Source organism: Mesoplodon mirus (genome assembly GCF_964341445.2).
Source record: "Mesoplodon mirus genome assembly, chromosome: 17".
Classification (NCBI taxonomy): Eukaryota; Metazoa; Chordata; class Mammalia; order Artiodactyla; family Ziphiidae; genus Mesoplodon; species Mesoplodon mirus.
This window is the reverse complement of record NC_138993.1, coordinates 23694225-23714997: the sequence shown is the minus strand read 5'-3', so window position 1 is coordinate 23714997 and position 20773 is coordinate 23694225. Positions and strand designations below refer to the sequence as shown.

At 41.1% G+C, this 20773-nt stretch overlaps 1 protein-coding gene across 1 annotated transcript in view; it reads right to left on the bottom strand.

Moving 5' to 3' along the window:
- The window catches only part of LOC309792628 (uncharacterized protein), a gene marked incomplete at its 5' end in the record, with an annotated part of 112236 nt that overhangs the window by 25718 nt on the left and 65745 nt on the right, over window positions 1-20773 (bottom strand). The gene's annotated exons all lie outside the window — the stretch shown is intronic.

Sequence of the window (20773 nt, the reverse complement as noted above, 5' to 3'; positions counted from 1 at the left end):
CAATACATCTCAATAAGTCACAAACAGCAACTTGTTCCATCTGAGTTAAAAAACAGAAGAGAGCAAGAGTGAGTGGTGTGTAGGGTGGAAGTCACAGTCATCTATAACCTGATCTTGGAAGTGTCATGCCAACACCTTTGCTATGTTCTACTACTTAGAAATGGGTCACTAGGTCCAGCCCACACACAAGGATAGGGGATTACACAATGGCAGGCATACTACAATTGGGGTGGGGGGGGGGAATCACTGGGAACCATTTAAGAAGCTATACACCAAAGCAAAGACTAGGGTAAGTTGAGTGAGGTGCCTGGGGTGCAAAACTGAAAGAAACACTTGTTCTTGCATGATCCTGAGTGTGAATCCCATGTAGTCCCTACCTAGACACCTCATTGCTGTACTTTAGTCTTGGCTCTGCTGTCTGCCACACGCATCCAATACCTTTATGTTGACTTCTGAACACCCAGTCAGGGCTCCTTGCCTAGACATCTTGTCTGAGCCTGTCTTCTCAGACAACTGTCCCGTGCTGTAGAAAATCTTTAGCCTCCTGTATGCTACCCATAAGCATGTAGACTCCAGACTAGTCAGAACCAGAAGATTGATGATGCTGACTCCCAGTTACCGTATCACCAACCAACCAGAAGAATGTCTACCCCACAACCCCCCTCCCTCACCCTGTCTTTCCCTGAAAGCCATCAGGGAGTTCAGGTCTTCTGAGCACTCCTTGCTTGGCACCCTGCAATAAATGCTGCACTTTCCTTCACCACAACCCGGTGGCAGTAGATGGACTTTAGTGCACATGGGTGAGTGGACCTAAGTTTGGTTTGGTAACAAAACTTGGCTGTTTTGTGTCCAAATCCTCCAACATGCTGTTGAGGAAAAAATAATTTCAGATAAGCCTAAGAGATTTAATAATTAATATGTAATTCATATATAATCTATACATTTGGAGCAGTATTAATCAAAATACAATCCATGTACCAGACTCACTGAGGATGCTTAAGGAACATGCAAATTCTTGGGTCCCATCCTAGACCCAGTGAATCAGAATCTGAACAATAGCATCCCAGGTGATATTTATAATTACTAAAGTGTAATAACCCTCTGCACTTATGGAGTGACCTCAGTAGACATAATGCTTTAACCTTAATAAACCGAATTTTTGTTTGGCAAATTCAGCAAAAATTTAGGGGCAAGACTCCATGATGAGAGAGACTTTTGGAGTTAGGGAAGTATTCCCTTAGTAACCTTCAGTAACTCATGTAAATAAACTGCTTATTATTTTTACTCAAAGCTAGGTCAAACCAACGGTATAACAGTACTTGAATCAACAAAAATGATTTAGTTTTCCTATACTTGGTATTACTATATATGCCTTACAATTCCACCAAAATGAATCCTGACTTGATTTTCTCTCCCATTTCCTATTTTGTGACGAAGGCTATAGGAACCTGTCCGAGAGTTTTTGCACCTTCTCAATTAAAATGAGTTGTTAATTGCATCAGTGCTTGTAGAAGAAACCATTATATCAGCATTCAGACCCTTACAGTCCATTGTCTGAAATGTAATCAATCCCTATGTTAGAAATCAATCCCTTGTCTGCCTCCAGAGAATTGTCCTTCATTTTTCTCCATATTAGGTCTTTCATACTGTGCCAGTTACACAATGGATTCCATCAGGTCAGAAGGAGAGGAAATCCCTGTTGCTTTGAAAATCAAAGCTTAGGTGCAGTGTCAGAGGCAATTACCCAACTGTAACCAAGCCAAACAATGAGATGCTACATGGTGTGAATTCCCAAGCACCCCCCTGGCTCACGGAACAGCACAGACCTGAGGGGAAATGAGGACCTGTTTATAAACAGAAGATTCTAGAGAAAGAAATTTCCTACTTAAAAAAATATCTAATGACTCCAGAAGAATGATCAAAATGACTTGATAAGGTATCATAGAAAGTCAGTGATGTTTCAGAGGCCCAGCTCTGTATAAGGAAAAATATCACACCATTGTAAATATATTCCTTATTTAAACTCAATAAGCTATTACAGTATGTGTTGCATTGTGTATTTATGTAAATAAGGAAAGATCAGAGGGTAAAGTCCCATAAGTCAGGGGGTCTGTTTGAAGCACATCTAAGATTGGGTTAGGGGGAGGTAGGGAGGAGGGGGAGGCTGCTGATGGGCCAGATTGTGTGTAAAAGTCAGGGACTAGGTGTAAAATGTGGCTCCATTTCCTAACTGAAGGGTGTGAGAGCTGAAAAAGCTGAGAAGTGTATGATCTATGTAAGTTAAATGACCTTTCATTTGGGGAGAGAAAGTCAGGTGTTAATGTTCAAGCTCTCAGGCACTTTTCCAAAAGAAGAAGAAGGGTATTTTCATTCAGCTCCCAGTTCCAATGTGTGGGATTTTCCCCCAAACCAAGCAATTCTCAGACACCAGCTGGAATTTGTCCCACAAATTCAACTCAATTCTGACACTATCTATCTGGAGTTAGCATCAGATTCCACAGGTAGAGGACTCAGTCCTACAAGACTGTCCCCACTTCAGATGCCAATCCCAAGGCATCCAGATTGTTACCTGACTTTTTTTTTTTTTTGCGTTACGCGGGCCACTCACTGTTGTGGCCTCTCCCGTTGCGGAGCACAGGCTCGGGATGCGCAGGCTCAGTGGCCATGACTCACGGGCCCAGCCGCTCCGCGGCATGTGGGATCTTCCCAGACCGGGGCACAAACCCGTGTCCCCTGCATCGGCAGGCGGACTCTCAACCACTGCGCCACCAGGTTAGCCCTGTTACCTGCCCTTTTGACTGACTGGTTATAAATCAGAGGTTCCCATGAACCCCTCCCTAGGTTCAATTAATTTGCTACAGCAGCTCACAGAACTCAGGAAAATATTTACTTACTAGATCACTGGTTTATTATAAAAGGATATAATCCAGGAACAGCCAGATGGAAGAGATGCATAGAGCCAGGTATACAGGAAGGGGCTCAGAGCTCCCATGTCCTCTCCAGGTACTTCTGTCCCTGCATCTCCACATGTTCACCAACGTGGAAGCTCTCTGAACCCTGTCCTTTGGGGTTTTTATAGAGGTTTCATTAAGTAGGCATGATTGATTAAATCATTGGCCATTGGTGATTGAACTCAATCCCCAGCCACTCTCTCCCTTCCTGGAGGACGGGCAGGTGGAATTGAAAGCTCCAACCCTCTAATCACAAGATTGACTCCAAAGCCTCCTTGGGTACTTTCCAAAAATCACCTCATTAACATAACCAAAGATATATTTATTGCTCTCACCCCAGGAAATTCCAAGGGCTTTAGGAGCTCTGTGCCAGAAACAGGATGAAGACCAAATGTACATTTCTTATTATAAATCACAATATCACAGGCATACACAAAAAGAGAAAGTCATTTTAGAATTGACCATAATTCTTAAGATAACCTACATAACTAGAACAAGTAAAGATTTTTTTAAAAAAAACTTTACATATTATTTCAAAATTATAACTTTATGATTAATATCTCATGGTGAGATGGGCTATATTAGGCAGTTCTTATGCTATTTAGTCATTTATATGTTGACATATTTGCAGTACCTGAGAGCTAGTGGGAATAGTATTTATTAATGATTATGTTTACCAGCAATTAATGATTATGTTTACAAGCAGAACGCTCTGGCTGAAGTGCAGAGCATATATAAACACAAGTAGTGGGAAATAAGTCTAGGAAGAAATTATAGCCCAGTTGTAGATAAATTTTAATAAACTTTAATTAGCATACAACAGGGAATCACTGGAGTTGTTTTTAGTAGGAGCTTGGCCTGAGTACATGTTAGGAGGACTGATTTCCAATACTGAGCAGGTTGGATCAGAGAAGAAGAGGAAGGAATCAGAGAAACAATTCAGGAATCTGTCCCAATATTCCAGGAGCAGAAATGAGGAGGACTAAACTCAGGAATGAAATACAGGGAACAAAAGCAAAAGATGTGGTGACTGAAGAATCAATGACTTGGTCTGGCGTAACAGAAGAGAATGAGGGTATCACAGGGGAAACCCAAATTTCTTCTGAGGGCAAATGGCCCTCAGAAGAAGAGCTGATTTGAGGGACAGTGAAATATTGTCTGGCTTTGGGCAAGTTGAGTTTGAGGTCTCTGCATTTCAAGGGCATTGCCATGGAGTGAGAAGTCAATCCTGGGGGCGGAGAAGAGGTGAAAAGAGGGGAGATGCCCAGGGATGGAGGGCAGATGTGCAAGAACAGAGCCAGGGACAGACCCTGGCAATGGAGCAGGAGTGTGCAGTGTGTTACCCTAGAGGACAAAAGCATGCTTGAAAGGGATCCTTCAGAAAGTAGCCAAGAGAAGAGGGAAACAGGAAAAAGAAGAGCTAATGCCTGCATGAGGAAGATAAAGATTGAGATATGACCATTGGGGTGTCCAGTTAAGAGCCTGCTGGTGACCTTAGCAAGGCAGTGTCATTCAGGCATGAGGCGGGCAGCTGGACTGGTGTTAGGAGAGTACAGGGAGCTATGGAATGAATTCAGATTTTTAAGCAATGTCAAAAAATGCTTGGTCAGCATCCATTCAAGTCTCTGTAGTTTTTCATTCTACTCAGCCTTCCTAGAAATTCCTATTTGAATCCCATTTTCTCCATTCATTTACATAGAGTATCTCTCTTCCACCGAAATGGAAGGCATTTTCAAAAGCTGATACCAGCTGAATGTGTTAATGGAGTCTCATGATGAAATTCTATCAGGCAGAGCACATTGTTATTGCAATATATTTTATTACTCTATTAGTACATGTTATAAAATATGTACTTATGAACAATTACCACCACAATGTGATATACCCAATCCATTGAGGTAGGAATTTGGAGCAACAGTGTCATTTTTAGTAAAGAAATTGACATGAGTAAAGGTGAAATTCAAGATTCTATAGCATGTGTGAAATGCAATGATCCGTTTTAAAGACTGGATATAACTATGCTACCATAGATATACTTCCATTTAGGACAAACCATTCCATTTATAACTGTTAAGAATACACTAAAGCTAGAGAATTGAAGTCAGACAAAAATCTCTTAACAAAATGTCAACTGTTTCATCCACAAAGAACAGCAGGAAGCTTTAAAAAAAAAGCCCCTTCTTTTTTTGACTAATGGTTTAAAACCCATGCTAATTTCAGTAAATGTAAGGGATGATTATAGTCAGCACTTTGAAAATGAGAAAATGAATGATTTAGGATGCAGACTGTATAAAATATCTAGTCCCTAGAGCCAACACAGATATGGGCAGGGGAGGGGGTGAAAAGGACAATAAAAGTTGGTGCAGAACAGAGATACAGGGGAAATTTTGTATGGAGAAAAAAATAAATCAATTAAAGCAGGAACCGTGCTGTTCATTGTGATAAATCATATTAATAGAATTCTTCTGAAAAGATATTCAATGGAAGGAAATTATATTTATTTATATAAATAAATCAGGGTTTTAACTGACTGCCTTCACTTTTGGATGCAAAAAAACAATGCCACACTTTCATGGCTGTGTCTGTACCACCACAAACAAATGCGTTGGCAGAGAACCCCATGTGCAGCCCTGTTTATGAGCATGCCCACAGCAGGTTCCAAAGAATAAAATGTTTCCGAAGAGGAGGGAAGCATGGAAATCAGACCTTTGCTCAGAATGACATTCTGATTATTCTCATTAACAGCAAAAGAATCCAGTTTCATAAAAACCAGTGAAAGCAGCTTCATATTTTTTATTCTAGCTTATCCACCACCAAACATTTCTTGAGTGTCGGTGAGGAAGCAGGTCCTAGGGAAGGCACTGAAAATTGTGTATGGAATGAAATACTTCTGCTTAGCTTGTCTTTGCTGTTTACCTTGCAGCTTTGTGGCCCCCACTCTCAGACCATGGGCTGTGACCAAGCCCAAGGTGACCTTCTCCACAGGTGCTGGGGAGTGGCAGCTGTAGACTGCAAATTCCACTCATGTGAGGGCTCAGTGAGGTCATCTTCTGTAGCCACTCTACCTGTGAAGGACTAAGTCCAGCGGGAGAACAAAGGGAAGAATCCAAACAAGCTGCAGAGGCGCCTACCTACAAATCCTTCTGCCCTGACACAGGTTATTGTGGCTGTATAGACAGGGCTGTTTTTGATCACAACTAAGTATCATATGATCTTGCAAACATAAACTGGTCAGAAGTATGTTTTACTTTTCTCCCCATGTTTGTTTTTAGTTAAGGTACTTAATACAATAGTGAAGAGCACAACTATGGAGTCTGATCATCTGGGTTGAATTCTAGTTACATCAGTTACCAGTTGTGTGACTGCAGGTGAAGGATTCCACCTCTGTGCCTCAGTCTTCTCCTCTGTAAAATGGTGAAAGTAACAGTCCCTACTTTGTAGAGTTTTGGGCCGATTAACACAAAATCCTCGACATTATATGTGTTCATTCATGTTAGCTAACTAATTACCTTGGTTTAAAAAGTATAATTGTGGCAGCAGAACAACTAATACTCAATATTTTTAATGTTTCACCATTTACTTGGCACATTTATATGTATCACACTTAATTAAAAGGTAAGTTTGGGTAAATGAGTTTATTGAATATATTGTAATTTTCCAGAAAAAGTTTGTAATGTCTCTCTGTAGGTAAATTCTCATCATCTCCTCTTTCAAATACTATTATATTTTGGAAAATACATTACAAAGGAAAAGCAGTAGAAGTGACTTGAGAAATTGTGTGAGGGGAAGATCCAAACTGGAAACAACCCAGCTGTCCATCAATTACAGAATAGATAAGTAATGGGGGTTTATTCAGACAGTAGAATATTACACAGCAATGAAAATGAATGAATTACAGCACACAAAACCATGATGAATTGTAAAAACATAACATTGGGTCAAAGAAATCAGACACAAAAAATGATATAACATATATATGGCATATAGATATGATATGACATATATATGATATATATATGATATGATATCACATATATATGATATGATATCACATATTAGGTTGGCCAAAGAGTTCGTTTGGGTTTTTCCATAATGTCCCACAAGGGACCAGCCCTTGTGGTTCTTATTATAATTGTAAAACACACCTCAGCCAAAAAACGATCAGGGAACTTTGAAGAACAAGATTTATTACTCATAGCTCCTAAAGGGTATACAGCATGCCCAAGGGCCACAGTGAGATTGTGGATTGAGAGAGAAGGAGGGAGTGAGGACCCGGAGCTCTGCCGTATTAGGATCCAAGTGTGGGATACTTATGGTTTCACTGGTTCACTCTTTATTGGCAAATTTAAAGCATAGGAGGGGCAGTTAGGGCACAGGATAGGAAAGGTGAAGTCACTCAAGTGGTCAGTTATCTACGTTACCCTGCGCTTTCTAAAAGGGGACTCCATGAGTATGGCAGCCTGGCTCTACATCTAGTTGTGTAGCTGGCAGTATGTTTATTTGAGATGGATGTCTTTGAAAAGGATGCCTTGGCAATCAAAAGCTTAATGCCAGGCACTTATACTCCATGACTACCGCAGGATGAAGGAGCTGGTGATGGGAAAGGGCATGTGCGTGTGTAGAGGTTGTTTCTGGAATTCTGTCAATACCTTATTTCTTGGTCTGTGGGCTGGTTACTACTTAACTATTTGCTCATAACAATTTGTAATACTATGTATTTATGTTTTGATCATTTTTCTTTCTATGCACCATAGTTTACAAAAAAATACTTTAAAATCCCAGATGTAAGTTTGGAATTTTTTAATAAATGTAAATAAAAATGTTATGAGGAAAGACATTAAGAACCTAAGCTGGATGTGAGCAAAGTAAGTCTCTTTGTTATATGCATATACTCCACCCTGAGCATCATTTTCTGCACTTACTTCTCCAAATCTTTTGTTCCCGTCACCAATTCAATTCCCAGCACCTACAACCATAAAAGATTGAAGGATAATTATAAATAAATCCAGCTTACTGCAATGCTTAAGGATATTCTCACAGCATGCATAAGGGATCTGATTCTTAGATGTAATGAAAGAAAATACATATTTTATGGCAAGATGAGAAAAATTTAAACATAAAATTGTTGTCTGTCCGTTTGGGCCTCCTCCCTCCCCCTTTGTATGTATTGTACATCTCCTTCTTAATCTCATCAAGGGTCACAACTCCTTAAGAGATAACCTTCCTTCTTAATCTCGTAAGGGGCGGTGATAACCCATGACCCACTACTCCCTTTGTTCATGTAGATCTGGATTGTGTAAATTGCCAATAATACATCATTTAATGCACAGCCCTCTGTCGCAAAAACTTATAAACCTATAAGGGAAAAGAGTCTGAAAAAGAACAGTTAGGTGGGCTTCCCTGGTGGCGCAGTGGTTGAGAGTCCGCCTGCCGATGCAGGGGAAACGGGTTCGTGCCCCGGTCTGGGAAGATCCCACATGCCGCGGAGCGGCTGGGCCCGTGAGCCATGGCCGCTGAGCCTGTGCGTCCGGAGCCTGTGCTCTGCAACGGGAGAGGCCACAACAGTGAGAGGCCCACATACCGCAAAAAAAAAAAAAAAAAAAGAACAGTTAGGTAGATAGATAGATTTATAACTGAATCACTTTGCTGTACACCTGAAATTAATGCAATATTGTAAATCAACTATACTTCAATAAGAACAAACAACATATAACTGTGCTTTGACCTCTAATGGGCAGAACAATTTTTGGAGCTGTCTGATAAGCTATTCCCAGGTTATAATCCTCAATTTGGCTCTAATAGAATTTAGATCAACTAATTAATTTTTTAATTTCCTTCTTAGATCAACTAATTAATTTTTTCATTGACAGATATAAAGAATAAAACCTGGATCATCAAGATGATGAAACATACTCTTGAGAGATGCTCTTTTTGAGAAGAAAACTGACAAATGTATGTTCTAATTTGGATAATCTGCTCCGCTTCTATTTCAGACTTTAAGTGTACTTAGCTCACCTTTTTACAGAGACAGGAAAGAGTCCTAGATAATAAAGGTTCAGGACAGGTTCATTCCCATATTCCAGATAATGGCTAAGAGCAACAGTATTCTGCTGATCTATTTGTAACATTTTGAACAAGAAAAGCTTTTTCTGGCCTAAACCTAGTGACATTGAAAATACCTGCACTATAATATTGACCTAACTCAGAAATCTCTTAAACGTATACATCTAAAAGAATGAAGTTAACAAAGTCCATAAAATAAGAGAGGAAAATTGTCTTTTTAAGACGTCAGTAAGGCCATTGTTTACTTGATGTTGCCCACTCTAGGAACCAGAAGGACATATAGGTTCTACCTAGTTCAGAATTTCTCTGTCGCAGCCAGAGAAGGGTTACTGACCTAGGGACTTTATGAAGATGACAGATGAGTTGAGAATGACTGACCCATATAAAACTGCTCTGGTAGGGTTTCCCTGGTGGCACAGTGGTTGAGAGTCCACCTGCCAATGCAGGGGACACGGGTTCGTGCCCCGGTCTGGGAAGATCCCACATGCCGCGGAGCGGCTGGGCCCGTGAGCCACAACTACTGAGCCTGCGTGTCCGGAGCCTGTGCTCTGCAACGGGAGAAGCCACAACAGTAAGAGGCCCATGTACCGCAAAAAAAAAAAAAAAAAACTGCTCTGGTACAGCTTTGCTTTAGTACGACCCTTTCGAGCGCCAAAGAAGAAACAGCTCAATGAAAGTCATTTTATTTGTTATGGGGATATCGTTGGAGAAATTGCTCACCACATAACATGGGAAACTCAAATTTCAGTACCAAGACCAACTGGCTTCCCGTAAATAACTGATTGTGTATTCTATAGACTCAAGCTACTGCCTCATTCTTTGTACTGGTCGTAAGGAATTTCAGTGCAACATTTGAAGTCTACTGTTAGTATAGGCAGTTTTGGGTTTGATTTTATATCTCAGATCCATATTTTGAATTTCCCCTGATTTCTGTATTTGCCTGTTTTGGTCTTGTAAACTGGTTTTTCAGGATGTAACAGAGTGTAAGTATCTCCCCAAAACTGAAGCATCTTATCGAATAGGTCTGTAGTTCTAGTCCAGATTCTCTCCCAAGGAACAGACATAAACATCCATCTGCATTGTGGACTCCATCTAGATTTTCTGTAGGCGTATTAAACTCCCCAAACCTAGTCCTTCTGTATTCCATACTCTGCCTTGATAAGTGCCCCTACGTGCTTGGAAACCCAAGTCAGAATCCTGGGTACCATACTGGATTCTTCTTTCTCCCCACACAATTTGCTTTCCAATTAACCTCTAATTCTTGTCATACTGACTCCCCCAAATCTCCTGAGCCTATTCCTTTCTTTCCCTTCCCAATGCTGGTAACTAATTTCAGGTCCTCCTTCTCCCTTGCCTAAACATATAATAATCCTTACCAGCTTCCCTGCTCTTGTCTCACTCCCCTCCAGTCAATGGCACACGCTCCTGCAGGAGGGATCTCTCTAACACTCAAATCTGGAAATGTCACCGCCTGGTTCCTTTTTTTTTTAAGATTTTTTTTTTTATGTGGACCATTTTTAAAGTCTTTATTGAATTTGTTACAATATTGCTTCTATTTTATGTTTTGGTTTTTTGGCTGTGAGGCAGGGATCGAACCCGCACCCCCTGCATTGGAAGGTGAAGTCTTAACCACTGGACCACCAGGGAAGTCCCCCTGGCTCCATTTTTTCTCAATGGCTCCCCCATTGAGATAAAACAAAATTCTTTAGAATGACTTGTAAATGGCGTTTTATAATTTGACCTTCTAAGCCTTTACCTCTCTGCTCCTTAAACACTTGTGTGCTCCAAACATGACAAATTCTCTTATTTCCCATTTTTATGCACACAGTGTCCTTAAATTCCCTTGGATTGCCTTCTCTTTAATACCCTTCCCTCTTTGGTGAGCCAGGGATTCTTCTGTTAATCCTCAGGCCCCAGCATAAGCCTTGCCTTTGAGAAACCTTCTCTTTCGTACTCTTTCCCTTGTGCTCCTATAGAATCTGACCAATATACCTATTATAGAAATTATCATGGTATTTTGAAATTACTTCCTTATATATCTCCTTGGACGATAACTTCCCTATATGTTCAGTCACTATGGCTCACTTTCCTTTGTATCCCAGAACCTAGCATAGAACACACTCAGTTAAATAAATTTATTAGTGAAGGGTAGATAGAATTGTTATGATTAATGGGGTCAGATGCTAACTTCAGAAGACTGTACTTTTAAAACAACAGACTAGAGCAGGCATCAGCAAACTATAGCCAAGGTCAAATCTGGCCCACAGCCTGTTTTTACAAATAATGTTTCATTGGGAAACACCTGTTTGCTTACATATTGTTTAGGCTGCTTTCATGCTCCAACATCAGAGTTGAGTAGATCTGGCAGAGATCATGTGGCCCACAAAGGCTAAAGTATTTACTATCTGTCCCTTTCCAGAAAATGTTTGCAGATCCCTGAGCTACAGACATACTTATGGGCCAGATTCAGGGACCTTAGAATGTGTCCTGCTGTCCTACAATGTCAATCATACTCAATATACAGATTAACCCTCCAAGCTTTCCTTTTCTATTCCAACATACCCCACTTCTATAATCTGAATTCAGATTAGCCCTCAAATTCTGCATAACCTATTCAAGCTCACTTATTTAAGATCTTCTGCCTATCTAACTATGGTATCTAACTAAGAGTGCAGAGACCGACTATTCCTCAGTTTACAGGCTTCTCTTCTTCCTTTTAGTAACATACTCCCCTGAGCTTGGGCTGGGCACAGGACTGCCTACTTAGAGACAATATTGCCCAACCTCTCTTGCAGCTAGTATGGCCAACTGATGATGTTCTGACAAATGTAATGTAAGCAGAGTGATATGTGCAATTCAGAGTTTCTGCTCTTGGAATAAAACTCAGTGCTCTCACTTCATCTATCCTCCCTCCATTGGGCTGGAATATGGATGTAGAAGGGAGGGGCCAACTTTGATCCCACAGACAAGGACAATGTATGTGGGAGCAAATATACAGAAGGAACCTGGGCCACCTTTCAACCTCATAGAGTACACTTCTCCTCCTGGACTGCTTTCAACTCAGACTTTTTGTGAGAGAAATAAAACCTTGCATCTTTTTTACACTACTATTATTTGGGTCACTGTTAAAGCAGTCAATCCAACATCAGAACAATTTCACTCAGCTTCTCTCCATGTCTTGTTTTTCCTGAATACTCAGCTTAGATTTCCTCTCCCAGAATCTGCCCTCAGCCCATCTCTATTCTCTTTCAACTACCTTCCCTAAACTCTGTCTTACTCTGAAACCTCACCCTTTCTTAAGACCCTCATCTTTCCACTCCCTTCCCCCTTCTTTCCATCTCTGTTTTTTCTTCTTTTCCCACAAAAGAAAAACACTTTTCCAGCCTTTCGGATACATTCCTTGTTCTCCATTTTCTACTTTTCTTTCCTTGTTGCCCCAACAAGGAAACTAAGCTGTTGAGGACACAGTGTTTCTTAGGGGACAGAAGAAGGGGGAAGCAGAGTTTAAAAAGACTTATTTCTCTTTCGTGGTAAACTGGATAAGGTCATAAACACAGCTATTAATTTCTAGCAGTTTCACAATGGCAGACGTGAAGAATCTGGAATATGATGAATCTAATAATATAAACGTGCTATGAGTTCACTCTGAGGGCCACTGAGCATCGAGTAAGTGGTGAGTTAGGATGCAGGGAATTGATTGAATTGCACGGTTTTGACTCGAGGGCAAGAGACTACTTAGGAGGTGAGAAATCCCCAGTCTAGGGTGATGCAGTGAAAACAGAAAGTAGGGGAGCATATCCACCAGTTGTTTTTTTTTTAATACATATTTTTTAATTTTTAAATTTAAAAAAATTTTAAAGGTTACTTTAATAACTTACCGTTATTACAAAATATTGGCTAGACTCCCCATGTTGTACAATACATCCTTAAGCCTCTACTAGATGTTTAAAGGAAGAAAAGTTTTGATGACAGGTTGGATATAGAAGCTCCATAGTCATCTCCCTAACAAGAATGTTTTCCTCAATATTTGGTCTGCTACATTACCAAAGTACTGTAGAGGGTATATGGAATTTAAAGGAGGGAACAGAAATAAGTAAATATATTTCCAGAGTGCAGCACAGTAAAATACATGCAAATGAAATCACAAGTATGCAAATAAGTGAACCTGGATGAAATGTCACATCTTACATCAAATGGAGGTTAAGTTTAGCCTGCTTTTAGTTTCTCTCCACAATCCCCTCTAAGTTCTTCTCCATGATATCAGGCCCTCAATGATTATTAAACCAATCTAATGAAATAAAAGCCTTTCCTCATCTAACTAATGTTGTGTGAATCATCCCTAACCTTTTGTCTCTCCGGAAGCTTTGTTCGTGATTCAGTGTGGCTGAAATTAGAATCCTCACAATTTAAAAAGAAAATAATTTTTTTTTACTCTGCTTCTACAAACTGAGAGTCTTACTTACAAACAAAAGCAACGGGGATTGGTGGATAGGATGCTGGCTCCACATCAGAAGACCTGGGCTTAAGTCTGGTGCCGCCATCTGCCAGCCATATATAATCCAAATATTACCATGTCCCATGTGCTCAGGGCTGCAGAAAAGCCAAAACACTGCGAACAATTCCAGTTTTCACTTAATGTCTTAAGAAAATGTTAAAAGTCTTAGTGTATTCTTAATGTAAATTTAAACATTACCATCCTTTTCAGACATCTCTCTTGTGGCTGTGTGGGAAGTAGCAAAACGCCTCTGTTCCGTCTCATTCACTTCCTCCCTCCCATGCATTCTCCCCTACATGGAGCTCACCCTTCCCACGACTAGCCCATCATCACTATTCTAGAGAATCAGCCCACGACCACCACTCTGCACACCAGCTGGGGTGAGGAGGGAGTCTCTTAATCTTTCCACAGTGACAATTGTTGAATTTATTTCTAACCTCTCCTGAGTCCTCATTTCAAAATCTAAATTGGGGATTCTACCTGTCTGATCTACTCCACAGGATTGTTCTGAAGCCTCCATGTCACACTGGATGCAAAACACTGTTTTTGAATGTGTTCCACTACTGTACAAGTGGAAAGTCATCATTACTTTTAGGCCTAGTGTTTTCTTTCACTTTCCATGGACTTCCTTTGTCAAGGGAAAAATGTTCCCACATTGCAGGATGTTTGTGGGGTGAGAAGAATACTCTTCCTGACTTCTGTGTCTCCCTTAAGCAACATCCCTCCCTTTCCTTCCCTACAGAGCAAAGCTTTGGGGAAGCATTGTCCACATTCATTACCTCTCCTTCTACACCATCATTTAATGCTCCCCCTTCCCCACCTACTCCACTAAACCTACTGCTTCTGATAAGGACATCAATGGCGGACAAATCAACCAAACACTGGTGGGCCCAACCCCTTCCTCCCTTTGATTCCATTTCTCCTGACTCTGTTTTTACCTCTCCATCATACTCGCCTCCCAGCCTCCTCTACACTAAGGTCTTTTCAATGTCTGCATGACCCTGGGGTATTCCTAATGATTGCAACACTTACCAGTTCATACTGAGCACCTACTATGCATCACACACCTGACAGTTCCCATCTCATCTTCCCATCAGTCCTAAGAGGCAGCCTTTGCTATCCCCATTTTACAGATGAGGAAACAGAGACTCCAGAAGGATAAGTGTGGCCAAGCTCACATAGCCCTCGAAGCTGGAATTCAAACTCTGGCCCTTGCTCTCCAAAGCCAAGTTGCCTCCCTCTTCTCTTCAGACTTTCTGATTTTAAATCTTGGCTTTGCCATTTACTTGCTGATCTCAAATCACCCCTATTTTAAGCTCTCTAACATCCATTTCCTCATCAGTGAAATGAGGATAACAGCATAGAACTTTCAGAGCTGTTGTGAGGATGTGATTATATAATGCTTGTAAACAACTCAGCAGAGTGGCTAGCACTTAGTAAGCCTCAATAAATGTTACTATTGCTTTTTATTATTATGTTCAGTACCATTGTCTGTCTCGTCTGTCTATATACCTGCTCCCTGGGCAGGCTCATCTATACATTCTGCTTCCAGTAGCATCTACATGTGAAAAAGTCCCTCTCTCTACAGCCAGTCTAGACTTCTCTGCCAAATGCTAGACCATACTTCCAGTCATTGGTTGGATTTCCTCCATTTGATAACCCATGAACTCCTCACATGTGACAAACTCACAGCACAACTCATCATCATCCTCCCCCATGCCTACTTCTTCTCTGAATCCCCTAGGTTGGAGACTGACAATGCTACATGGGTCATAAACTTGGGCTTTGTCCTTGACTTCCCTACTGCCTCTGTCGGCTCATTACACCAGTCACCTAATCCTTCCTCCTATCATCTCTCTGTTTCATCCAGCCTCTCCTGGATGTTTTTAATGTTATGGCTAATTCTGTCTTTATTCAAAAGTTTGATATCTTGTTCATCATGGATTTTTGGCACTAAGTTTGATTTTTTAAAATACTCCATTAAAATATTATTTATCTTGCTTATTGAAAGTTTTGGTGCCCCTTAAATTTTGGATCCAAGGTAAGTGCCTAACTTGCCTTACTCTGCTACCAAGTCTTCTCCCAACGCAACTTCCTAAATGGTCTTGCCAGAATGATATTGCTAAAACATAGGTCTACTCATGGCACACGCTTGCTTAAATGCCTTCAGTGGCTCCCCAAGCCTTCCAGTTCCACACTACCTCCATCCTTCCCCCATGAACCTTATGATTTAGCAACAGGAATCCATTTCCTTTCCCTACTTTCACATTTCTGTGCCTTTGGAAGTGTGGCAAGTGACCTTTTGGGCAATGCTTTAGTTAACCTAGGATAGTTAGGAACTTGTTATACTTGCAAATAGCTGGATGTTTATGCGTTCACTGATAAAACTTAAATTTCAACTATATTTTATTAAAATCCTTCTAAAATTTATATGTCTCTGCTGTCTTCCATATAATATATTCATAATTTAAAATATTCTCAATGGCCCAGCCTCATCATTCTAAGCACCAGTTATGGTACTGTGCTATAATCCAGCGATGCCAGCCTCAGGAGTCATTGAAATTTATGTCATCTTGCCCCTAAACTCAATGCTCATATATAATCCATTCTTTTCCTTATTTTGTTGCGACTTTCAGCTTGGAGTGCCTTCTTGCTCCTCCTGTACTCTGCTCTCTGCTAGTACTGGTTCTGCTTCTTATGATTCATTCCTAATTACTTGGCCTCATTCCATTTCCCTTGTCCACATCACTCTCACCTGAACCTTGCTCTCTGCCATTGTCTTCCACTAATTCTGCTTTCCCAGTACTTCTTGGAATTGGCACTCACGGAGCTTGATAATTATAACCTTTGCCAGCCTATGACTGTACTCTTCTCTTCTGCTCTGCTAACTGACTCATCCATTTTATTATTCAATCTTTTTATCTTTATCTCTTCTTATGTCTTTTTACTCCTGAGTTTGCCATTGTTCTGGTTGGTTGAGAGGTGCTGAATATTTATATAATTGTGGCTATGTAATCCATGGGTTAACTCTCAAGCTATTTCTACTGTGGCATTTCCCCACAGAAGGGATCGTGGGCAGAGGTTAAGAAAGAATTCTAACCTCAAGCTTCTGAAGGACTTGACAACCTCTGTCCCTCTATTCTGTGCTCTTCAGAGAACTCCAATCCTACAGTTTTTAGGTGGGGCAGGATAAAGAGACATGGAAAACTAACATGTGCAACCAAAGTATGTGATTACTGAAGGGAATATTGAGTCAATGGATCTTACCCACATTTGAATAAATTCACTCTAAGTTCTTTTGTTTCCTTGTTAAAATAGGAGAAGGCAGGGGATTACTCAGAATGCCAATTGCCCCCTATTTTGGGGTGCATTAAAGGGCTCCAGTAGATGATAAGGTAATTTTTATTACTAAGAGTTTACTTGTAATAATGAAATTATAAAATACAGAAAATAGCCATACTAATGAACAAAGTGTAGAAACACTGAGAATCTGGAAAGCTCCTGAACAATCTGTAACTGAGATAGAAACTAGTCAGAACAAGATTTTTAAATAGATCCTTTCCTAATGATTGAGATTTTGAAGAAAAATAGGCATGGAGTAGAACCTGAAAGGTTTTCTTTTATATAAATTTATTTATTTTATTTATTTATTTTTGGCTGCATTGGGTCTTCGTTGCTGTGCACGGGCTTTCTCTAGTTGTGGTGAGCTGGGGCTACTCTTCGTTGCAGTATGCGGGCTTCTCATCACGGTGGCTTCTCTTGTTGCGGAGCATGGGCTCTAGGGCCTCAGGCTTCAGTAGTTGTAGCACGCGGGCTCAGTAGTTGTGGCTCGCAGGCTGTAGAGCACAGGCTCAGTATTTGTGACACATGGGCTTAGCTGTTCCATGGCATGTGGGATCTTCCCAGACCAGGGCTCGAACCCGTGTCCCCTGAACTGGCAGGTGGATTCTTAACCACTGCACCACCAGGGAAGCCCCAAACCTGAAAGGTTTTGATTGCTCATTTTTCTGGTCATTATCCTCTTTAAAAAATACATAAATAAAGCCAGGGCCAGAGAAGAAGGTATAGTACTTCTTGGATACTGAACACAAATAAGTCTTTGTTTGTTTCCACAGTATTCCCCACCCCTACTCTCTATGTCCTTGAAAACAAATGTGACATAATGGAAATAACAAGGGCTTAGGAGCCAGAAAGATCCAGTGTGACCTTAGCCCTGCCATTTATTTTCTGGGTGGCCTTAGGCATGTCACCTTAACACAGCAAGCCCAACAAAGGGCTCCTAAAGTGTACATCAAAGGAAGCCTTTGAGGATTGAAGAAGAGAACATGCACAGGACCTTAAGTTCAATGCCTAGTACATGGTGGGAACTCAGAAAACATAGGTTCCCCTCACATATTCCTCCTCTTCACTTTCACATCATCTATGCCAGGGGCCAGAACCTGGTGTCAAGGTCTTTACCTCCATCCTGTACCAACATTTGTTCTCAAGAATGGAACTAGGGAAACACTTCTTCACAACGTGAAAATAATGGCCCAGTGAAAGAAGCAAATTCTAACAGCTCAATTTTGGGATGACTATTAGGCCCAGATTCTTGGGGTGGCTTCTTTTGAAAACTTCATTGTTAACAGGTTCTTTCCCTTGCTGTTAGTTTCAGAAGAAAGTAGCACTGTGCTGATTTGGGGGAGCAGTGAGGCACTTAGTTAGGATAGACTGCAGGGTACCCATGGGGACATAAAGAGACGTCAGATTGAGATGCAGATGGAGGTCATTCTGAGGAGGATTTGAAACACTAAGCAGAGAAATTTGTTATAATTCGGTAGATGAGGATAAGGCACCCACATGTGTAAGAGAGAGAGAGGGTGAGTTTGGAGCTGTACTGCAGGGCAGTTTCTTTCACTGTGATGTGTATATAATGGGGAGCTTTTGCGAACCCTGGCCTAAATGTTTCTGAAAGCTAGGAGCAGGAACAAACCAATAGGAGTTGGTGGCTGCCTGGATGCAGAGGAACAAATACATCAAGGGCAGTTTACACATAAAAACAAAAAACACCTGGGGCTTTGAAACCTTCTAGTGCTCCTGGTCACCCTTTTCAACCAAGCAATGGACTCAGCATTGTGAAGAGCTCAGCTCTCTCCTTCTTGGCGCGAAGTCTGAGATCCAGTGTGTCTGGGAGGGTGCACGTTGCCCAGGGGCAGTCGTGGCATTCATTGGGTTGGGATCTAGATCCAGAGACTTCCCTCCTCTTATAATTGTTTGAGGGAAAAACTGGAAGGAAGGAGCAGGAGTCCACGGCAAACACGCAGTTAAACCCTCTTTGAAGAAACCACATAGAGAGGCCCTGTGCTCTGAACACGCCCTGCACTGCTCTTCTTCAAAGGCAGGCCAGCCTGGCGATGAATACTGGTCTAAGCCATTTCCCATGGCTGGGATGGAGGAGGTCTCAGCGCCCCGTGTGGTGGCTTCCTCAGCAAGGAAGGGCCCATTCGACAGTGCTGTTGTCTTACGCGACTGGCCCACTTCTGTAAGGCAGCCCCATAAGCGTTTTATTATCATTCTTTGAACCTCTTCCAATACTTTGATGTCCTTGAAGTTAAAAAGCTAAAAACTGCACACAGTACAGCATGCCACACAAAATACCTTTTAAATTTTCTAGTTCGGAGGAATGTGGGCAAAGCCAAATCTCTCCATTTGATTCTGATTGTGTTCCTCTCTTAGGATTTGTCTTGGGCATGTTACTATACAAATAACTACTATCATCATCATCATCATCATCTCCTCAGTTTTAAGGATTATAATAGCTGTAAAGTTAACTTATCATTTTTTGAGACAAGAAGTTTTGTTATCTAAAATAAATTGTTAAAAGAAATCAGATTATCAAAAAGTATAATCAAAGCTAATAATACTAAACCAACTGCTCAACAGGTTTTTTTTTTTCAGTTTTTTTTTTTGAGCCACAGTCCTTTTTGAGCATCCACTGATTCTACAGGGCATACTTGACAAGCAGACCATGTGGTCCCTCACCTGGACTGCTACAACTGGCCTCTACATGCTGTGCTACTCAGTGGTTGTGGGCAGCTGAAAAATTGGACAGGGTGGCTGAGTCTTTGAAAGGTGCATGGGCCAACCTTTTTAATTTAGTAAGTCAATGCAATTTAGGTCCCCTCTGAGTACAGCTAGTTCTATAATGGGGAAAAAGCTCTGGAATTTCTTGCCTCAGCTCTGCCACTAATTTGGGGGTAGCTACAAATATTAGTGAGATAAACCAAAATCAGATCTTACAAATTGGGACATAAAGAATGTGCTGGAGAATGTCACAGACATTCCCTTGGGGGCAGGGTTCATATCTACAGTAGTCCTGAATTTAATTTTTAAAATGACTTTCTTAAAAATATGTCAAAAGGATACCAAAACAACAAGGATGCATTACTGATTGAAATACACAATGCATTTAGAGGTAAATTTATATATATACACTCACACACATATATGTTTTCATAATCGCACTCACATCAGCCCTGCTCTCACTGATGGTAAAACATTTCAGGGGAGAACATCTGGCAGCCTCCCGCTAGTCATCTTTTTCACCACAAAACTCTTCCCACACCTTTGTTCCAGCTATGACTAATTTTTCATTTACCAAAGAGGTCATGCTCTCTTTCCATCCCAAACTTGGCTCAAATTGCTTCCACTACCTGGAATGTCTGTCCTGCCCTGACTCCTTCTTAACCTAGCTAACTCTCCCCATGTGTTGAGGGCTCTAGTGACCTCTTCCAGGAAGGCTTCTCCCTCCCCCAACCTCTCTCTCTCTCTCTCTCTCTCTCTCTCACACACACACACACACACACACACAAACACACACACAAAATCTACATACTTGACTAGTACCTCATGCTTACTTCTCCCACAGCATTTAATACCCATTACTGAACGATCTGGTTACTTATCTGTCCCCCACCAGAGTAAATGACCAGGACCCTATAGGCCTTCTCAGGACGGACCTCACCCCCCCTCCCCCTCACCACCCTGTCCTCCGCCTGCCTCTTGTCTGTAGAAAAACTTTAGCCTCCTTGGCCTTCCCAGAGTTCCAAAGAATAAATTTAATCAGAGAAGTGAGAAAATGCAGAAACAAAGGAAAACAGTCAAGTAAGACAAAATAATAATAGTTTAGCCATTAAACAAAGTCAAGGACTTTTAGTTCCTCCTCAAGTGCTACAGACAATAATATTCTAAGCCATGTCCTTTGAACCGTTTTGCAGATACTGAA